Here is a 23,279-nt window from a genome sequence, read left to right on the forward strand (position 1 = left end):
AAAAGATAAGAAAAAGGAAGACACTTCCCTGGTTCCCATAAGACTGAAGTCATACCACCCTTCATATACTAGAAACTTAAGATCTGGAACTGCAGTGTCTTTCTACAATGTCTTTTGTATGACAGTTTGTAACTTTTCATGTAAAAATGTATACAACGCTACACCAAATGCTCCTTTGCCAGAACACTCCCTTCTTTGTGAAGACTGCCTATCCCAGGCGGCTGTCTTTTTTTTTTTTTTTTTTTTTAAGATTTTATCTATTTATTTGACAAAGAGAGACAGCCAGTGAGAGAGGGAACACAAGCAGCGGGAGTGGGAGAGGAAGAAGCAGGCTCCCAGTGGAGGAGCCCGATGTGGGGCTCAATCCCAGGACTCCAGGATCACGCCCTGAGCCGAAGGCAGACGCTTAATGACTGAGCCACCCAGGCGCCCCATCCCAGGCACCTGTCTTAATTTGGGCTCAAATAGAACTCTCTTCCTTGGTTTTTTAGAAATTCTTAAAGGTTCATCTACTTTACATTGACAGCATCAAGCTCTTCAACTTAGTGGCTGGACTTGGCTGAGATCAAGGTGCAATGGGTGTGGCCAGGTGGCACTGAGCATTCAAGGGAGACGACATGGGATTGGATCAACCACTTCTGAAAGCTCATCATCTCCCCACCCCATTCTAGTTTCCAACCATACAACATAATGATACTGCTGTGTGAGATTCAGCAAAGGCTTTATTTTTTTTTTTTATTGCAAGTTTTTACTTAAATTCCAGCTAGTTAACACAGGGTATAATATTAGTTTCAGGAGTAGAATTTAGTGATTCATCACTTACATACGACAAACACCCAGTGCTCATCACAGCAAGTGCCCTCCTTAATGCCCATCACCCATTTCACCCATCCCCCTGCCCACCTCCCCTCCAGCCACCATCACTTTATTCTCTATAGTTCAGAGTCCGTTTTATGGTTTGCCTCTCTTTCCTTCCTTCCTATGTTCATCCGTTTTGTTTCTTAAATTCCATATGTAAGTGAAATCATACAGTATTTGTCTTCTCTGACTGACGTATTTCTCTTAGCATCATACACTCTAGCTCCATCCACATCACTGCTACAACAGATACACCAATTCGGTAAGTTGCAGGATTCAAAATCAACATATAGGAGTCTGTTGCATTTCTATACACCAATAATGAAGCAGCAGAAAGAGAAATCAAGGAATCGATCCCATTTACAATTGCACCAAAACCCATAAGATACCCAGGAATAAACCTAACCAAAGAGAAGAAAGATCTCTGAAAACTACAGAACACTTAGCAAAGAAACTGAGGAGGACACAAAGAAATGGAAAAACATCCCATGCTCATGGATTGGAAAACCAAATATTGTTAAAACGTCTATACTACCCAAAACAATCTACACATTTAATGCAATCCCTATTTAAATACCACCAGCATCTCTCACATAGCTAGAAGAAACACTCCTCAAATTTGTATGGAACCACAAAAGACCCTGAACAGCCAAAGCAATCCTGAGAAAGAACAACAAGGCTGGAGGCATCACGATTCCAGACTTAAAGCTGCATTACAAAGCTGTAGTCATCTAGACGGTATGGTACTGGCACAAAAACAAACACATAGATCAATAGAACAGAATAGAGACCCCAGAAATGAACCCACAACTATATGGTCAGCTAATCTTTGACAAAGCAGGAAAAAAATCCCTGGTATTTAAGACAGGTTATGGGGAAACATTGGAAGTTTGGGTTTGCAGTTCAGCTTAGAATGTCCAGTATGAAGCAGAATAACGCTGATTTGATATTCCAACAATATTGAGTCTTCTAATCTACGAATGTGATATATGTTTTTCTATTTATTTAGATTTCCATTAATTTATCTCAGCAGTAGTTTTCAGGGGTCTTTGTTATATGTGTTCTCATGCATTTAATGATGGCGGACATGAATCTCTATTGTGTTTGTCAAATTTCATTTCCTTTTTTTAAAATTTCATTTTCTAAATGTCCACTGCTAGTATGGAGAAACGGATTACCTGTTACTGTTACCTGTTACTGAGGTATAATTTAGGTACAGTAGACTGCATCACTTGAAAGTATACAATTGAGACTATACTTTCAGGGATCATTTCTATAGTTTGTTACTAGAGAAGTTCCTCTGAACGTGTAGAGTACCCGAAACCATGAGGAGGAGGCACAAGGTTCTCTCCTGAGCCAGAGGCTAGCTTTAGATGTTCTTTCCACAACTGCCAATTGCCACTGATGCTCCTCTTGTCCTCCTTTGGAGGAGTAAGAAGAAGAGGATGCAGTGTGAGTGCTTTCACAACAAAATAAAATTAAAAAAAAAAAACTTAACTGTACAGTTAAACACATTTTCACAGAGGGACATACAATGGAAACTACTGCTCCATTCAGGACACAGGGTATTTCTTCTAGGTCACAACTTCCCTTGGGTGGCACCATTGAAGCCCATCACTGCTTCCATCCTCAGCCCCAGGCAACCACTGGCATCATAGGTGGGCTTGCATTTTTAACAACTTTATGTAAATGGAACTCTTTCATGCCTACATTCCTTTGTGCAGCCTAAGGATTCGAAAATCAACCCCTATTACTACATGGATCACCACTTCAGTCTTTTTCATTGGTAGTAGTATTCCTCTGTATGGATATATTCTGTCTGTACCTTCACCTATTAATGGACATCTATGTCGTTTCCAGGGTTTAGCCATTGTGAATAAAGCTGTGAGGAATATTCGTGTGCATTTGTTGTGTGGACATATTGTGTAAATACTTAGGAGAGGAATGGCTGTTCATGTGATTGGTAAATGTCTATCTGTGGTTCGGCTTTTCTAAGTGGCTGGACCATTTTTCATTCCCACAAGTGTAAGAAACTTCTAGGTACTTTACATTCTCACCACATATGTTTAGAGCCTTCGTAATTTTAGACACGGCGATGGATGTGTAATGGTAACTCACTGTCTTACTCATTTATCTTCCTGATGACTGAGTGTGCTGTGCAAAACTGACCTCTGTGCTACACGGCCAAAATATAAGACGAAGACAGAGTTTGGAAAAATGAGGAACAACAGCTTCATTGCTGTCCCGGGCAAAGGAGGCTACAGAAGGCTAAGGCCCTCATAAACTGGGAGCCTCATGGAACACTACATCAAAAACTAAGGATATACTGTATGGTGACTAACATAATAAAAAATCATTATTTAAAACAACAACAACAAAAACAAAAACAAACTGTTAGCCTAGTCCCCTTGGAGGAAGGGGCAGAGGGGGGGTTTATAGGGTAATATAGGATCTAGCCAGTTTTGACAGAAATGTTGTGGGTGCTGGCAGCTCCTTCATCATGTCTTTCGGGTGGTACCAGGTTCCTGAAACAAAAGGCTAAGAAAGGAGGAGCAGAGGTTTGCAGAAGAGAAGAAAAAGGCTACCTAGTTCACAATTGAGCCTTGCAGAGACATTAATGCAGCCATTTTGATTTTTGTTCAACTTTATGCTTTTAAGTGGTTTAAGTGGAGCATCTTTTCAAGTGCTTTTTGGCCATTTGTGTATCTTCTTTGGTGAATCATTTCTTCTTCAAGTCTTTTGACCAGTTCTCTTATTGCTTTGTCTTATCGGACACAATATGTGTCAGAACATTACACTGAAAATAGAAACAGAAGGAAAACTACCAAACTCATTCTATGAGGCCAGTATTATCTTGATCCCCAAACCAGGCAAAGACCCCATCAAAAAGGAGAATTATAGACCGATATCCCTGACGAATATGGACACCAACATTCTCAACAAGATCCTAGCTAATAGGATCCAACAATACATTAAAAGGATTATCCATCATGAACAAGTGGGAATCATCCCTGGGATGCAAGGGTGGTTCAACATTCGCAAATCGATCAGTGTGATAGATCGTATCAACAAGAAAAGAGTCAAGAACCGTATGATCCTCTCAATTGATGCAGAAAAAGCATTTGACAAAATACAGCATCCTTTTCTGATTAAAACCCTTCAGAGTGTAGGGATAGAGGGTACATTCCTCAATCTCATGAAAACTATCTATGAAAAGCCTACAGCAAATATCATTCTCAATGGGGAAAAGCTGGAAGCCTTTCCCTTAAGATCAGGAACACGACAAGGATGCCCACTTTCGCCACTATTATTCAACATAGTACTAGAAGTCCTTGCAACAGCAATCAGACAACAAAAAGGGATCAAAGGTATCCAAACTGGCAAAGAAGAAGTCAAAATGTCTCTCTTCGCAGATGACATGATACTCTATATGGAAAACCGAAAAGAATACACTCCCAAACTATTAGAAGTTATAGAGCAATTCAGTAATGTGACGAGATACAAAATCAATGCTCAGAAATCAGTTGCATTTCTACGCACAGACAATGAGACTGAAAAAAGAGAAATTAGGGAATCCATCCCATTTACAATAGCACCAAAAACCATACGTTACCTTGGAATTAACTTAACCGAGACGTAAAGGATCTATATTCTAGAAACTACATATCACTCTTGAAAGACATTGAGGAAGACACAAAAAGATGGAAAAATATTCCATGCTCATGGATTGGAAGAATTAACATAGTTAAAATGTCCATGCTACCCAGAGCAATCTACACTTTCAATGCTATCCCGATCAAAATACCGATGACATTTTTCAAGGAACTGGAACAAATAGTCCTTAAATTTGTGTGGAACCGGAAAAGGCTCAGAATCTCCAAGGAACTGTTGAAAAGGAAAAACAAAGCTGGGGGCATCACAATGGCGGATTTCGAGCTGTACTACAAAGCTGTGATCACAAAGACAGCATGGTACTGGCACAAAAACAGACACATAAACCAATGGAACAGAATGGAGAACCCAGAAATGGACCCTCGGCTCTCTGGGCAACTAATCTTTCATAAAGCAGGAAAAAACATCCGGTGGGAAAAAGACGGTCTCTTCAATAAATCGTGCTGGGAAAATTGGACAGCTACATGCAAAAGAATGAAACTTGACCACTCTCTCACACCATACACAAAGATAAACTCCAAATGGATGAAAGACCTCGATGTGAGACATGAATCCATCAAAATCCTAGAGGAGAACATAGGCAGCAACCTCTACAACATCGGCCAAAGCAACCTTTTTCATGACACATCTCCCAAGGCAAGAGAAACAAAAGATAAAATGAACTTGTAGGACTTCATCAAGATAAAAAGCTCCTGCACAGCAAAGGAAACAGTCAAAAAAAACTAAGAGGCAGCCCACGGAATGGGAGAAGATATTTGCAAATGATGCTACAAATAAAAGACTGGTATCCAAGATCTACAAAGAACTTCTCAAACTCAATACACGAGAAACAAATAAACAAATCATAAAATGGGCAGAAGATATGAACAGACACTTTTCCAATGAAGACATACAAATGGCTAACAGACACATGAAAAAATGTTCAAAATCATTAGCTATCAGGGAAATTCAAATCAAAACCACACTGAGATACCACCTTACGCCAGCTAGAATGGCAAAAATTGACAAGGCAAGAAACAAGAATTGCTGGAGAAGATGTGGAGAAAGGGGATCCCTCCTACATTGTTGGTGAGAATGCAAGTTGGTACAGCCACTCTGGAAAACAGTGTGGAGGAGGTCCCTTAAAAAGTTAAAAATTGAGCTACCGTATGACCCAGCCATTGCACTACTGGGTATTTACCCCAAAGATACAGACGTAGTGAAGAGAAGGGCCATATGCACCCCAATGTTCATAGCAGCATTGTCCACAACAACTAAATCGTGGAAGGAGCCGAGATGCCCTTCAACAGATGACTGGATTAAGAAGTTGTGGTCCAAGTATACAATGGAATATTACTCAGCTATCAGAAAGAACGAGTTCTCAACATTTGCTGCAACATGGACGGGACTGGAGGAGATAATGCTAAGTGAAATACATCAAGCAGAGAAAGACAATTATCATATGATTTCTCTCATCTATGAAACATAAGAACTAGGAAGATCGGTAGGGGAAGAAAGGGATAAAGAAAGGGGGGGTAATCAGAAGGGGGAATGAAGCATGAGAGACTATGGACTCTGAGAAACAAACTGAGGGCTTCAGAGGGGAGGGGAGTGGGGGAATGGGATAGGCTGGGGATGGGTAGTAAGAAGGGCACGTATTGCATGGTGCACTGGGTGTTATACGCAACTAATGAATCATCGAACTTTACATCAGAAACCAGGGATGTGCTGTATGGTGACTAACATAAGAAAAAAACATTAAAATAAAAAAAAATGTGGTGAGCACTGAGTAATGCATGGGATTGTTGAACCAATGTTTACACCTGAAACTAATATAACATTGTATGTTAATCATACTTCAATTTTTAGAAAGTAGGCGAAAATGTGGTAAATCTACAATGGAATATTATTCAGCCATGAAAGGAGTGAAGCACTGATACCTCCTATAACATGAACGAACTTTGAAAACATTAGGTGAAAGAAGCCAATCACAAATGATCACATATGTTTCCATTTATATGAAATGTCCAGAACAGGCAAATCTATAGAGACAGAAAGTAGATTAGTAGTTCCCTGGTGCTGGGGGAGAATTAGGGACTAAGGTAATGTAACTACTGATGGTACAGGGTTTTTTCTGGAGTGATAAAAATGTTCTAAAATTGATTGTGGTAATGGTTACACATATCTGTGAATACACTGAAAACCCCTGAATTGTACACTTCCAAGAGCAAATTATATGGTATGCAAATTGTATCTCAATAAACCTATTACATTAGGGGGGAATACACTTAAAACAATGCCTGATGCATAATAAGTGATCTATACATATTAGCTAATACTATTACATATGAGTAGAATCCAAACAGCCCTTAGAAATTATCTACTCTAATCCCTTCATGTTAAAGATGAAGAAGTTGAGGGCCATATGGCTGACTTATCAAGTTTATATGGCTAGTAGGTAGGAGTCAGTACTGAACCAGTTTTAATCACTATGCTGTCTGGGACCCCAGAGTTCCCTAGCAAAAATCTGCAAAACTAACCTAAGGATAAAATCTCCCATGTCTGAGAAAACTCAGGCCAAATCAGTTCTCCTCCAGAGTTAAGACAGGAGTTATGCTTTAAAAATAGAGATCCAGACCTCTTTTTGGAAATAGCTAGTAAATTCTTGTAAGAAAGTCCGCCCAAGGAGGGGAGGTGGTGGTAAGGGTTATATGAATAAGTTACAGTGCAGTCACTTCTTAAAAATGTATTTTAAGGTTCTAGGGGAAAGGGAAACAGACAAGTCTCCAGACCTGTGGGTGGGATGGGTATAGCAGGCTTACAAAGAGGCTCACATGATCATACTAAAAGGTCTACTGCTTAAAGCCAATTCACATCCTTAAAAGGCCAAAAGGAGAGAAATTAAACTTAGAAGGAACATTTTAAGACCGTGCTGTTATAAAACCATGGCCCACGTAACTGATAAATGATGACCGTGAGGGTGGGGAGCAGAAAAGAATCTTTTGAACTTGTCATCCCACACAGAGAACAGTATCTCTCAAGAAAGCATCCACATCTTTCCATTTTCATACACCGGGATGTGTGAGGATGGAAAGCCTTATGGAGAGACACAAAGAAGAGAGCAGACAGAGGAAGATAAGATGACACAACTAGGATTCTCTTAAAGCTTTTTTTTTTTTTAAGATTTATTTATTTATTTATTTGACAGAGATAGAGACAGCCAGCAAGAGAGGGAACACAGCAGGCAGAGTGGGAGAGGAAGAAGCAGGCTCCCAGGGGAGGAGCCTGATGTGGGGCTTGATCCCAGAACGCCGGGATCACGCCCTGAGCCAAAGGCAGACACCTAACGACTGCGCCACCCAGGCGCCCCACAACTAGGATTCTCTAGGCTAAAAGTCCTCCGGAAGAGCTTTAGTCCACAGCGATGAAAGAGTGAGGGAAAAAACAGGAATGTCTGAAACTGGACAAAGGCAAAAAAAGCTACAAGTCTACTTTCTCCTCCAAGCCCCCAAGAAGAAATCTGTCACAAAAGCAAACCGCTCCCATATCTGTCCAGTTGGTTTTCTTGGCCAACATCTTCCATTCTCCAAATGGGCCCAGATGAGCTTGCTGACCTCATGACTGGCCCATGTATCCCTGGGCCCTACCACCCACCCAGGCTGCTGCTCCTACATGCCTCTCTTGATATCTCCCTAATGATCTCCACTCTTCTGAATTCATCACCGAAAAAGTAAAAGAAATAAATAAGGTGAATCAAAAGAAAGAAATTCGGTATATATATTTAAATTATGGAATACAATAATTCTCTTTTCTATCACATTCAATTCATTCATTTGTCAGATATTCACTGGGTCTAAATTTTGTGCCACACACTAAGTTGGTACTGGGAGGAAGAGTTAAAATGAGAGCGTCTACTGGGAAAGATGAACAAATAAACAATCAGTTTGATACGTGCTGTGCTAGAGGTATACAAGTTACCAAAAGACCTTGGGGAAAGTCTCCAATCCCCATGGGGATTGGGAACATAGAAGGCATTTCAGTGAAAGAGGTGCCTTTGACACATCATAAAGAATAAGCTCTAGGGGCACGTGGGTGGCTCAGTCAGGTGAGCATCCAACTGTTGATTTTGGCTCAGGTCATGATCTCAGGGTCGTGGCATGGAGCCCCGTATCAGGCTCTGTGCTCCGGGTGGAGTCAGCTGGAGATTCTCTCTCTTTCTCTCTCTCCCTTTGCCCCTCCCCAACTCATACTCTCTAAATAAATAAATAAATAAAATCTTTTTTAAAAAAAAGAATAATTTCTATATAAAAAGGCAAGGTGGGCAGGGGAAGGTGACAGAAAGCTAAGGAGATAGCATTGTCCAAACTACTGAGCATAGGAGAATTGGAAAGACTTCCAGGAACATCAACTAAAACTGGCACTAAAATAATGCACCCTGGAAAGTGGTATGATCATTTCTGCCGCAGCTCCAGAGAAATCTGCCAAAGTATGACTAGGATAATACCCAAGAGAAAGTTACATGCCCCTGCATATGAGAATACAAAAGGGAATTATTTCTAACAGTTTTTAAGCTCAGACACAAAAGCCACAAAATGGGCTTAAGCTTTATTTTAATGATATGGGGGTATCACGTATAATCAGCCTGTAAAGTACAGAGGTAGTTCACGAAGAATAAGCCTCCATTGTTTGGAGAGGACAGATCAGACAGCTTCTTAGGAAATTTTTTAAAAATCATAAAGGAATAGACAGGTATAGCAGAGAAAGAAAAGTAAAGTACATTGAGGACTGGCCAACCCAAATGCGAACTCACAAGGCACAGCCAACAGATCCAAACAATCTACTGTTCTCTGACCATCTGTGCTACTTTTTAAAATACTCACAAACACAAAAACAGCCTAATTCATTCTCTCCCCACTATTTGGCCCTAACCCAAAAATACTGGGAATTGATGATCCAATAATTTATTTTCTATGTTGCTCTTACATTAAAATTATTCGGGCTGAGTGTCCCTCTTCAGGGCTTCTGCTAAAGACTTATTTAATGGTAGCCCGCAAAGGATCTGGATTATTAACAGCTGATCATCCAAGGAGAAAATGAAATATGGTTCCTTGGTTTGATTCGATTAGTTCCCTCTTGAATATATTCCTTTTTTCTTCCCTCAGTGGAGAAACACTTCTTTCTCTGTTACACAAGATGAGTCACTTTTGCAGTTTTTATTCCCTCTCCATGAGTCTTACGGTAATACTCAAATACTACACTCATATTACTCAACCATAAAAAAAAGAGATCTTGCCATTTGTGACAACATGGATGGACCTAGAGGGTAAAAGAAATAAGTCAGACAGAGAAAGACAAATACCATATCATTTCACTTATATGTGGAATCTAAAAAACAAAACAGACTCTTAAATATAGAGAACAAACCAGTAGTTGCCAGAAAGGAGGTAGGGGTGGGAAGATGGGCAAAAGAAGCAAAAGGGATAAAGAGGGACAAACTTCCAGTAATAAAATAAATACATCACGGAGGTGAAAAGAACAGCAGAGGGAATATAGTCTGTAATATCGTAATAGTGTTGTATGGAGACAGTGACTACACTTACTGTGGTGAGCACTGCATAATGTATAAACTTGTCGAAACACTATGTTGTACACCGGAAACTAATATAACATTGTATGTCAACTATACTTCAAAAATAAAAATTTAAAAATCAACTGACAGTAACTATAGTGTCCTTTGCAGGAAAACAAGTATAACGTGACCATTTGAATAGTCACTAACTTATGTGTGGTTCACTGACTTTCAGAGTTGAAAAGGACTCTGAAATTCTTATCCAGTACCAGAGTACACAAGAACTAAAGGAGAAGCCACACTAAGTCTAGGAAGTATGGTACCAGGAAGAAAAGGAGAAGACCAAAATTACATTCTCAATACTATGATATTACACTAAACTCACTTGGTTGATAAATATTTGTGTGCCTCTTATGAACTTGGCACTGTTTTGGGGTGCTTGGGATACATCACTAAACAAAAACAAAGATTCTAGCTTTCACTCTGAAGAGGGGAAGGGGCGGCAGAATTTGGAAAAGACAGACAATAAACAATAGACATAATGAAGTATATTATATAGTGCAAATTATATACTAAGCAGATGATAAGTGTTACAGAAAAAGAAAAGAAAAAGTAGACCAGGGCCAATAATTAAGGGGGGAGGGAGATGGTTACTATTTGAAATAGGGTGATGAGGGTAGGCCTCAATTAAAAGTGCAACGACTTGAAATGTGGCAGGAAGCACACATGGAAGTTGCTCAATACCATAACAAGCCTTTGTCCCTCCTGCTGACTTGGTTTCTCCATTTTTAGAACTGAAACAATGATTCTCTTCAAATAAGGGTGTTATTTACATGGAGATAGTGATTATTACTTTAAGTAACATTTTAGTCTCTTGAATAGTGTGCAGCACAATGGAAGGAGGGGCAAGGAGAATGGTATTGCATTATGAAAAGGACTTTCTCAGAAAAAATAATCTCCAGGCACTATTTCCCTATATGGAAATAAAGTTAATACTTTCCAAACTCCACCTGGGACATAAAAACAATGAGCATAAAATCTTACAAACTGTGTAAATACATACTGCATCGTCTATTGTTTTGAATTCTCTTTAAATTTCTTTGTATACATTGTCTAAGCTGATGTCATCTGTTTTAGATCATGCGACCCCAAAAGGCAAGAACTAGTCTACTTAAGTATCTTAAATGTCTGCATGGTGCCATACATAGGCTGATAGGTAACAAAGAGTATTTGATCATAATTAGAAGTATCTCCTACTTTTTTTTTTAATCCAAACATGTCAAAGCATTTAACAAAAAGTGTCACACATTTTCAAAGTACCTTCAGGGATAGACAAGCAGTGCATTACGATGCAGTAAGACGTAGAGGCTTTAGAAATAACGTCTCTGGTTTTCAGGCCTCAGCCTAACCACATGTTAGCTGTGCAACTTTGGGTAAAACTTAACATCTCCAAACTTGAACTATGGGTAAATCACTTAACATTTCCAAACTTGAGCTATTTCACCTGGGAAAACTAGAAAAATCATACCTTTCCCCAAGGTTTTTGTATAATTGAGCTAATGGAGGCAGAAGTACCTGGCACAGTGCCTAACTCATAAAAGGCATTGGATAAATGTTAGTTTTCTCTTTGCCAAATCTTCTCCCCCGCCCCACATCCCCATCCCGAACCCCAACACAGACACACACACACACACACACACACACACACACACACACACACAGGCCCACTTCATTAGTGAGTAAACAAATGTCTTGCTTTAAAGTACAAGCAGAGCGTAAAAGACAGCCAAGATCTCCTTACTTCATCCCACGAGCCCTGGCAGCCTCTCAGCTGTGGAATCCCTGGTTATTTCCTCTCTCAAGGAGGAGATACTATTCTGGTTTGACAGATCCTTTCCTGGACACACTCTCAGAATTCCCTAAGGTTCTTATCGTGGCTAATGGATAACAATGCAGAGACTATGGGAGTGAACAATCACTCTCTCTTAGCTAAAAACTTCCTTTATTGACTTCTCTGACTTCCCGTCAGTATTTCTCTGCCAAATCAACCTCTTGTTCTGGGCAACTATTAAAAATAATTTTCTTGAAATGAAAAAACACATTTAGCTTTCGATAATAAATCATGCTAATCTCAATTATTAGCCACTTAGACTATTAAGATCATTATAATACATGTAAAATTAAATTGTTTACATTTGTCTCCATCTTTAACCCTTAGCATATGGCCAACAAATATGGGAGTGAAGAAAGATATCTTTTAGTTATTTCTTCTACAAGATAATGTGGATGACAATAATACTCAGTCAATAAAATTCACTTAGTGTCTACAATGATAGCGTTACCTAGTCTTCATTGAAAGAGAAACCGAAAGCAATACAATTAATAGCTTGTTCTTGCGGCTTACAGTTAAATGGGATGAAGTTTTATTATGTGGCAGCATCCTGTATCACTCTTTTCCAAGCACATAGCACAGTGCCCAGAAAACAAGTGGCAGTCGATAAATTTTTACTGAATGAAATGAATTAATTACCATTGGGTTTTATACCAAGAACCAACATACGACCTTTAACCCCCAAAAGATAAAACACGCAGTCCCATTATATGTGAAACACATCCACGACACCAGAATCTAAGATTCTCATTTTCCGAAAGAGCAGCTAGAACAACTGCTTTCTGAGGCACTTCTGCTTACTTAGCACTTTATTCCCCCCTACAGTTTTCCTTCTTTTGTTTTTGAACTAAGGATATTTGTATAAAAACGAAATCTTTGGGGGCGCCTGGGTGGCACAGCGGTTGAGCGGTTGAGCATCTGCCTTCGGCTCAGGGCGTGATCCCGGCGTGCTGGGATCGAGCCCCACATCAGGCTCCTCTGCTGTGAGCCTGCTTCTTCCTCTCCCACTCCCCCTGCTTGTGTTCCCTCTCTCGCTGGCTGTCTCTGTCTCTGTCAAATAAATAAATAAAATCTTTAAAAAAAAAAATGGAATCTTTGTGGCTTAGTAATTCATCTGCTCCAGCTGCTTGTGTTCTGTTCCCAATCAAAATTCTCGGTTTTCAACCTCCTCATCATTTTTACAAGGGGTTAGCGAATTGGCTGGGCTTGCTCCTTTCTCCATCTCTACAGAATCCTGGGCCCCAAGCTCCCATGTATTGCTCTTTTCTTGACTTCTATCTTGTAGTTATGTCTGGATGTGACATACCTTATCTATCAGCATGCATCAAGAAGTACCCATTGAGTAACACAGCATTACCCCAGTTCCAAAATTCTCTAGCTTCAAGTCAGAGCAAGGTTACTCAAAGTCAGAGAGGGTACATGGAGAGGGCCAGGAGCCCAGGGAACGTTACAAAAGAGTACGAGGGTGCATTTAGGTAGGTAGGAAAATAATCTATTATTCCTTCAGAGGTGAAAGCATATAGGAAAGTTGATCACCTACTATTATTGTCAATTCAGTTTAAAGCACTTTACTAATCACACATATTTTTCAACAGCTAATTCTCATTGTGTTCCCTTCCATTCCATAGGCCTATCTGTCTCTTTCTCAGAGCTGTTTCTCTTATTTCTTGCTGTTCCTCCAAAAAGGACAATAAACAATTTCCTAGCCACTCATCATCATAAACTCTGACATGTTAAATTACCCCCTACTCAGTTTATGGACCCTATTAGCTCATAAAACTCTTCCCTCACCAGCAACCCACCCCACACAAAATCCTTATTTCCCCTTCTTCCTGCTCAGAAGGATATTTCCTAAAGGAGCAACTGAGCCACTCCCACCACCTTCCTTCTGCACTGAAGGTGTTTTCCCCCAACCCCAAGACACTAGGGGTTCTCCTTACCTGGAAGGCAGTTGCATTCAAACGTGAAGTCACCAGTCTGCCGGCAGGTGCCACCACTGACACAGGGGGAGGGTGCACAGGGCATGTAGGGGCTGTTACAGTGCTGGCCTGTGAAGCCTTGGGGGCACTGGCACTGATAGGAACCTGGTAGGTTGAGGCAGGTGCCACCATGCTGGCACTGTCCTGGAATGTCACACTCATTGACATAAGTCTCACACTTCTGTCCTGTGAAGCCTGTGAGGCATTTGCAGGAGAACTGGTTGGCCACAGTGGTATAGGTACTTCCATTTGCACAGGGATGAGACAGGCAGGCATCAGTCCACTGGCACAGCTTACCTATGGAAGGAGAACAGAACTCAGTGCTCCCCACTGAAGTGGGAGCCAGCCTCAGCCTCAACATTCCACGTCTCCCACCCATCCAACAGCTCTACTGTGTGGAGACTCCCTAAACTCACTGAACTTCACAGGAGGCCCAAATCAGAGCCTCCTCAAGATCACCTGATATAAGGGCGCCTGGGTAGCGCAGTGGTTAAGCATCTGCCTTCGGCTCAGGGCGTGATCCCAGCGTTCTGGGTTCAAGCACCACATCAGGCTCCTCCGCTAGGAGCCTGCTTCTTCCTCTCCCACTCCCCCTGCTGTGTTCCCTCTCTCGCTGGCTGTCTCTCTCTGTCAAATAAATAAATAAATTCTTTAAAAAAAAAAAAAAAAAGATCACCTGATATTGTCACTCCCTGGCACCCTCGGGCAAATACAAAGACTTAGTGGAGCACATTGCAGGGACTGTAGGCTAGTCATATGAAGCCCATCCTTGCAGGATTCCAGCCATCCCTTCAGGGGCAAAGAAGGGTCTGGATCTCCCTACTGTCTCACACCTTGTCTTTGCATAAGCTGCGCCTCTCCTTGGAATGCCATCTTCCTTTTTGTTTACCTAATGAACTTCCACTTGACAACTCTACTCATAAGTTACCTTATTGCCCTTCTCAGCTCCCTAAATCATTCTCTCTCACACACATATCTGCACATGTATATACACAGCCCAAATTTGCTGTTTCCATTTATATCACCCATAACATGGGCATGCGCTGGATCCCTGTAGTACGCTCTCAAAGCATGTCTTCTGAGTGAATAAAATGCATTGACCTTTTCCACAATATACAATCACTAACAGACCTCTTATATGATAGAAACAAGTCAATGCTACTTTTATTTTCTTTAAACACAACCCACACACGTATTCTGGGAAACATTTTATTAATTGTGGTCTTGCTATAAATACTGCTTGATGTGTTTGAAGAGGATGAAGAATCTCTGGCTACTTATCTATGAAAAAAACTAGAAGCTGTTATGAGAATAAAGGTCTAGAAAGGTACGTCTTGTGGACTCTGAAGTAGGAAAATATAAGAGGAAGCCCGAAGACTCTGATGTGTTGGATCCTAAGGCACGTCTTTGAGGCAGAAAGACAGAGAAAAAAGAAAAATTCCCATGCTATTAGTAAATCTGGTATTCATATGGATTTTTGTTTTCATTAGCTTAAGCTTTTTGTTTTTACCTAAGATTACGAGAACCCCCTGAACTTGTTAGTATTCCAATTGGTTGTCTAGGTAAACATCCAAATATCTGACCCCCATAGAAAAACAAATGAAAGCCATGACAGCTTTTCTAAAAGGAAGAAGGAGGTGACACATGAGCACGCAGAAGTGTTCTCTATCAAGGAATGTCACATCAAAGGGGAAAGGTACATTAAAAATTTGGGCACAGCAGGGGCGCCTGTGTGGCTCAGTCAGTTAAGCATCTGCTTTCAGCTCAGGTCATGATCCTGAGGTCCTGGGATCAAGCCCCATGTCCAGCTCCCTGGTCAGCAGGGAGTCTGCTTCTCCCTCTGCCCCTTCCCCCACTTATGCGTGTGCACGCGAGCTCTCTCTCTCCCACTCTCAAATAAATAAATAAAATCTTAAAAAAAAAAAAAACTGGGCACAGCACATGTATCTCAAGATGTTAAGCAGAGAGAAAAAGAAGGAACTAAAATTCTTCTTCCTATTTTTTCTTCATTCCTCTGAGAGGAACTTACCTACAATAGGGAAGAGATAAAAATGGTTCCTTCTGGCAACTGTGTATATAGAGTATTTGCCTACAACTGAAACAGAAAGGTCCCTGAACCTGTGCTACGTACAGGCACTAACTTCCCACCTCTGCTTCTTCAACTATGAGTGGAGATAAACCCAAGAAGGTCTGACTAGGTGGGGTATAAGGGCTACCACAAAACCAAAAGGGTAAACTTAACTGTTGTAATTCCTAAAGACAGACAAAAGTGGCAGATGTGTGAAAATAATCAGAGCCCTGCAAAACACCAAGAAGAGATCCTTTTAAGGGCAAAGGAAGAAGTTTTAATATGGAGATCATTTCAGAGTAACATCTTAATTATTAAGAAGACATTATTGCCATTTTCACTAGTCAGGATTAAAATGTTTTAAATGGCTATGCCTTCCCTTCGCCTGTGGAACAAAACAATTCAAAACTGACAATCACGAAAAAATTATTCTTTTAACCACCAAATCTCTTCAATGAATCACAATTCTGTCATGGTCGTGATGAAGATAATGGACCATTCTAACTATCCTCTACCACCACCAACATCTTTTAATGAAAAATCAATAAAACAAGTGTTCCAAACTAACCAATCCAGTCTAGTTTACTGAGTACATTTTTAATTTTTGTTCATCAGATTTACAGAATTGCTAGTGTAGCGGGCAACAAGATATTGAATGGTTCTGCTTTCCTCATCTAACTTAATAAACATCTATGGTTCATTTTGAATAAAGCTCAGACCCACCTTTGAAGAACTCACAATCTAGTCAGATGAGAGACATATAAAAAAATATTACAATAAAATGTGATACATAAGATAATAGAACATAGAGACTGCTTAAAGGAATCACACACAAAAAAGTCACTAAGACAGAATTTTAAATAACATTGGGCAATCACCAATTGTAGAAGAGGGCATTCCAGGCAAAGGGGTGTGCAACAGCATGGAGGCAACAGGAAATATGACATTTTCAGGAAATGATGAGAATGTTGGTGTGACTAGAGCTAGATGCTTGTGGGAAGTAAAGCTATAAAAAGATGTAAGGCCGAGACCATGACAGGCTATGGAAGCCATGTAAAAGGGTTTGCAGTCGACTCTACAGATGATAAAAAGTCATTAGACATTGTAAGCAGGTGAGTTTGTGAGATGACTGGCATCCACGATCAAAGATGTGGCAATGGGACAGATGAACAAGATGGGGAGAAAGTAACAGCAAGGAAACCAGTTAGGAAACAACTGCAGAAGCCCAGGTGAGGGCTGACCTGTCACCAACGTGGACAGGGTAGACCTCAACTGCAGAGCAGGAGAGGAAATGGAGAAGAGTAACAGGTGAGAGGTGCTTCAGGGGCTAGGTTAGGGGCCTGACTCTAAGTGGGGTAAGGGAGAAGGGGGATCTAGTTTGAAATACACGGACTATACATCACTACCACCCCATTTATATCAACATGTTGAATGTGAGGTACTTGTCAAGTTTCCAAGGATAATATGCAGCACATAGCTAGAAATATGAGCCTGAATGTAGGGTAGGGGGGGAGTGAAATGGATGACTAGAAGAGTCACCAGCAACTGATGAAGATAATGACAGCTGAAGCCACTGGAGATAGCTGGGGGAGCTGTGATAAGGCTCAAAAGAGGGCTCAAAACAGAGTTCCAACGAACACAAAAATTTCATGGATGAGGACAAGGCAATGCAGAAGCTAAAGGAATAGTCAGAGTACAGAAAACCAGAAAACCAGGGCCCTGAATGTCTAGGGAGAGATTTCAAGCAGCAAGTAATCAATAGCACAGACAGCTTTTCTTCTAGGGATGGTGAAATAAAGTTCTGATCCCCAATCTTGACATATATACTTTAGGCAGTCAAATATTTCTGCCTTTCTCTTTCTCTCCTCTTAGAAATCTCAAAAGGAAGTTAAAGATAGTTGTCTGGAACACTCTAGTTCCTTATCATAATGTTAAACATACACCAGAGTTAGAGGATCCTTAAGAACTACATGTCAAGATCTAAGAGATGCTAAGGAAAGGTATCTGCTGAGAATAGGAAAATATAGCCCAGAGTCACATTTGTTACCTGGGAAACCAACTTGGCAGGTGCACTCATAGTCATCCCAGCTACGCACGTGGCAGGTGCCTCCATTCAGGCAGGGGTGAGAAACAAAGCAGGGATGAGCGGTCGAGTACTGGCAATCATCTCAAGTGAACCCCAGGGCACATCGGCATGTGGCTTTCCCCAACATGGCCTGGGCCACACACGTGCCACCATTTTGGCAGCGGTTCTTCTCACAGGGGTCTCGATGTTGACAATATTCTCCCAAGAAACCCTCCTGACATCTGGAAAAGAGAGGAGGAGTCCATGAAAACACCCGACTTCTTGTAAGTCCAAAAATTAAAAGATAACACAGTGCATTCAAGAAAACACTAGACTGTGAACTGAGAGACCTAAAGGTGCAACCTATAAAACTGCCTTTGTTCAGAAGCACAAAAGACTATGGACTCTAAGAAACAATCTGAGGGCTTCAGAGGGGAGGGGGGTGGGGGAATGGGATAGGCTGGTGATGGGTAGTAAGGAGGGCACGGATTGCATGGTGCACTGGGTGTTATACGCAACTAATGAATCATCGAACTTTACATCAAAAACCAGGGATGTGCTGTATGGTGACTAATATAATATAATATAATATAATACAATAAATAAATAAATAAATAAATAAATAAATAAATACTAAGGCTGGGGTGCCTGGGTGGCTCAGTTGGTTAAGAGTCTGACTTCGGCTCAGGTCATGATCTCTCTTGGGAGGAGACCAGCATCAGGCTCTATGCTCAGCGGGGAGTCTGCTTCTCCCTTTCCCTCTCCCTTGGCCCCTCCCCCTGCTCCTACTCTCTCTCTCTCAAATAAACAAAAACTTAAAAAAAAAAAAAGTGCTTAGAGAACTTAACCACACACTCTCCTGTCCTTTCAAGTCTTGGTAGGTGACAGAATACCAGGTGGGTGACCCAGCATGGTCTGCCATGGCCGGTCAGCATAATCTTTATCAAGGGAAAATGCAACCACAGCTTTTCTCATGTAGGTATAGGCTGGTATGGTGTACCAGCACTTTTTTGTGCAGCATTGTTGATACTTGTCTGTTTAAATTCATTACCTTTCTCATTTTGACTAAGTCATTTGTTAGGATTAAGACATTCACGTGATAATGCATGGACTGACCCACTTCTCCTCTCCAATTTAGAATATAGAAAATATCATGCACTTTCTCTCAATTAAGCACTGAGAAATAGTAAGTTCTTTTCTTGTTTCTATTGAGACATCAACTGGCCTGTATCTAGATTTCTGGGTTATGTTCAGGGGATACATTTCTCTACGATGGAGAAAGAAAAAGGCGGTACAGGAAAGGGGAAGGATTCAAAGGAGCTTTTTAAAAACTTAAATCTGTTCAGATATAAATAGCAGGCAGCTTTTTTTAACCAAATAAAAAAGCACAAAATATAATGAAAATAACACAAAAATATCTAAGGTACCATGCAAATGCCAAAGTGAAGAAGAGAAAACAATTCAAGAATAACATTCTATAACATTCTTCATGTGGTGTGTTGAGGAATCTTTTTATATGCACCCATAGATTCATAAGATATGCAACCATCCCAAATTGTGTGTAGTATTTACAACAATCCTACATTCTCTAAACAGCATTAAAAAAAAAAAAAAGGCATGGATAGTCCCATTTTCCTAATATAGAGGTTATTTAAATGAGACCTCTAAGAAGCATTCAAACGTAACACAAAGACTTTGATTCTAACTATAAATTTTACCACGTGGCTGTCGCCTCAGATATTTGGTTAAACCTATTTCTCCATTTTACATTTTGGAGGATAGAAAACTAGGTCTACAAGACTGCTCCATCATTACCTCAAAGATGACACACTTAAACCAATAAAACTCCCCCCCTCAAAACCAGCTCCCATCACCCCTCCCTATGTGCAGATCCTATGTCCTGATTCTCCCTATCGCCCACACTTAAAGCACCGGGGTTGTGTTTTCCTCCTTCCTATCTTTGCCGAATCATATCCAAGATGTTTCATTAGGCACTGGTTGGCAAGGTGAGGTCTTCAGAGGTCCCAGTTATTGAGAAAAGGAGGGGGACCAGATATTAAGGAACTAAGACAGAACACGCCCAGAAGAATTGTGCAGTAGTTAACATGGCTGGAGGAGGAAACAGAGCTGGTAGGTAGCTCCAGTGGTAGTGATGTAACTGGTGACATACTCCTCCCCTCTTCCTAGACCTGAATACAGTAAGCATGGCAGAGCCAGGAGCAGCTCGAGTTCTGAGCATCTTCATGAGCAGGTGAAGCTAGAAATGGAGAGGCAGTAAGGAGGGGGCACAGCACTAAAACCAAAGGCTGGCTGAAGTGTCTGTGAGGCGTCTGCATCTCATACAGTCAGAAGGTCTGTTTGGAGTGAGTCCTGGTGCTGTGACCTTAGACGTGTTACTTAACTTCACTGTTAGTTCTCTCACATTTTAAATAGTTAATAAAGCTACCTACATTGTTGTAAGAACTGAACAAAATCAAGTATGTGAAGAGCCGTATGTTAAAAAGTTTTGCAAATGAAAAACATTTTTTCTCTCTTTAAACTTACTGAGGAAAATATGATGCTTTATTCAAATCACAGCTTGATTTGATAATAGGTTATTTTCTGATTTTTTTAAAGGAGAAGAACAAAAACTGTGAATGTAGCATAGCCAAAATTATCCCTGAGCTATATTATTAAAAGTATTTGTAAGTTATGTAAGAAGTCTGTTATGGATGATGTTAAAAACTGCAACACAATTCTCACTCACAGTGGCAGTCCTATGGGCGTTAAGCCTGGCTGACAACTCTAGATTCACCCATATGGAAATTATTCACCTTATAAATAATGGCAAACTTTTAAACCTGGGTGGGCTTTTCCCAGCTTTGCTCCTGGACTATTACACCACCACCACCTCCCCAACACTATCAGATGGCATCTGCTCAGAGAATGCAAGTTTATTTAAATGTTAGTATCATAAGCATGTAAAGAAAACATAAGGTTCCCAGGAAAACAGAACTGAAACAATATGAAACTTTCTGGAACCAAAGAAGAATATTCCTGAATTATACGTCACTAGGGTTTAATCTTCATTGTTGTTCCCTACCAAGTACAGGAAAATACGTTTCAACTAAGGTATGTTTAAGAAACCAGTAAAAGCAGGAGCACCTGCGTGGCTCAGTCATTAAGCGTCTGCCTTCAGCTCAGGGTGTGATCTTGGCGTTCTGGGATCGAGCCCCACACCAGGCTCCTCCTCTGGAAGCCTGCTTCTTCCTCTCCCACTCCCCCTGCTTGTGTTCCCTCTCTCGCTGGAGTCTCTATCTCTGTCAAGTAAATAAATAAATAAAATCTTAAAAAAAAAAAAAAAAGAAAGAAACCAGTAAAAGCAGAGGTGGGCAAATACAGCTTGTAGACCTACTATGGTCCACTGCCTATTTTTGTATGGCCCATGAGCTAAGAGTAGTTTTCACATTTTTGAATGGTTAGAAAAATGCCAGAAAAAAAAGATAATATTCTGTGACATTTGAAAATTATGTAAAATTCAATTTCAGTGTCCATAAATAGTCATACTGGAACACAGTCACACTCATTCATTTATGGATTGTCTATGGCTACCTACACATTACTGAGTTAAGTAGTTGTGATGAGACCATTTAGCCTGAAAAATATTTACTATATGGTGCTTTATAGAAAAGTTTGACGGGTGCCTGGGTGGCTCAGTCGGTTAAGCATCTGCCTTTGGCTCAGGTCACAATCCCAAGGTCCTGGGATCGAGTCCTACCTTGAGCTCCCTGCTCAGCGGGGAGTCTGCTTTTCTCTCTCCCTCTACCCCTCTCCCCACTTGTGCTCTATCTCTCGCGCTCTCTCTCTCTCAATTAAATAAATAAAAGAAAATAAATAAATAAAAGAAAAAGAAAGTTTGCCAACTCCTCGATAAGAAAATATATGATGCCCAATGCTATATAGAGCATCCAACATGCTTATTAATAATGATGTTAATGATGACAAAGAAGAATGTTCTCATTTCAGTTTCTTCAAAGAATATTGCACTCATTCATTCATGAAACAAACATTTAGTAAGTGCCTATTATGTGCCAGATATTGTTCTAGTGCTAGGAAAGTCCTTGAACTTGTGGAGTTTAAATTCTAGTCACAGAAGACAAAAAATAAGATTAGTAAGTAAAATACATAATTTGTTTGGTAGAGTTAAGTGCTATGAAAAAAATAATAAAACAGGAAATGGGGGATGGGAAGGGATGGAAGTGGGAAAAGTAGGATGTAGTTAAATGAAATATTTTGATTTTAAATAGGAAAATCAGAGAAGGCCTCACTGAGAAGGCACATTTCAGTCAACACGTAAATGAGGTGAAGGACTAGCCATGCAGGGGAAGTGTGTTCAAGGAGGAGGGAACAGCAAATGCAATGGACCTAAAATAGGAAACAGTCCTGGCATGTTTGGGAATAGCAAGGAGACCTCTGTGGCTCTCCCAAAAGGATTAAGAAAAAGAGTAGCAGATAAATGGATGAGAGCCGTACTGTGAGGCAGATCATGAGGAGTCTGTAGACCACCATGAAGAAAGCTTGAGGTTTTTACTCTAGGTAAGATAATATAACGTACAACTGACTTACTCTCCCAAAGTCCATAAACAGAACTAGATCTTATTTCTATGTGAAACTAAACCTACTGTTAATATAACAATACTCAGTTTCTTATTTAAAATGTTCTAGAGGGCTAGACATCAATCAGCCTATTCCTTTACCTTAAAACATGTACAAATCTCTTTTAACCTAGCAAATCTCTTAAATTAACAAATCTCTTTTAAAATGTTTTAGTGAACATTTTTCGCTAAGCCCTATTTCCCTTTCCAAATTCTTCTTCCATCACAACCAAACTCCTGTAACTGCGGCCTAATTTTACAGAGAGTTTCCCTTTCTCTTCCATCTAGTTCTTACTTGTCCCTTTACAACAAAACTTTCATTCTAATTATCACCCAGAAATTATGCTCTCAGAGCAATGACTTTCCCTTTGTCAAGTTGAGTCTGAAATTTCATCATAAAGAAATTCTCTTTCCTGGAGCACCTGGGTGGCTCAGCTGACTCTTGATTTCGGCTCAGGTCATGATCTCAGGGCTGTGAGAGAGAGCCTCGAGTTGGGCTCCTCCAAGCTGGGCGTGAAGCCTGCTTGAGATTCTCTCTCTCTCTGCCTCTACCCCTCCCCACCC

The 23,279-nt window shown here is 40.5% G+C and overlaps 1 protein-coding gene, 1 non-coding gene and 1 pseudogene across 2 annotated transcripts in view; 1 reads left to right on the plus strand and 2 right to left on the minus strand.

Moving 5' to 3' along the window:
• Window positions 1–14,004, minus strand: part of LOC125282143 (myomegalin-like) — a 124,700-nt gene extending 110,696 nt beyond the window's left edge. Inside the window, 1 exon segment of the mRNA XM_057310762.1 lies at window positions 13,910–14,004. The gene's annotated coding sequence lies outside the window, so the exon portion shown is untranslated.
• Window positions 2,107–2,319, plus strand: LOC125282168 (small nucleolar RNA U3). Its single transcript, XR_007189326.1, has one exon. It is a non-coding gene; the product is annotated as a small nucleolar RNA U3 (small nucleolar RNA).
• On the minus strand, window positions 13,026–21,380 carry LOC130543485 (notch homolog 2 N-terminal-like protein A; annotated as a pseudogene).
• Between the last annotated feature and the right edge of the window lie 1,899 nt (window positions 21,381–23,279).

The sequence above is a fragment of the Ursus arctos genome, unplaced genomic scaffold (genome assembly GCF_023065955.2).
Source record: "Ursus arctos isolate Adak ecotype North America unplaced genomic scaffold, UrsArc2.0 scaffold_12, whole genome shotgun sequence".
Classification (NCBI taxonomy): Eukaryota; Metazoa; Chordata; class Mammalia; order Carnivora; family Ursidae; genus Ursus; species Ursus arctos.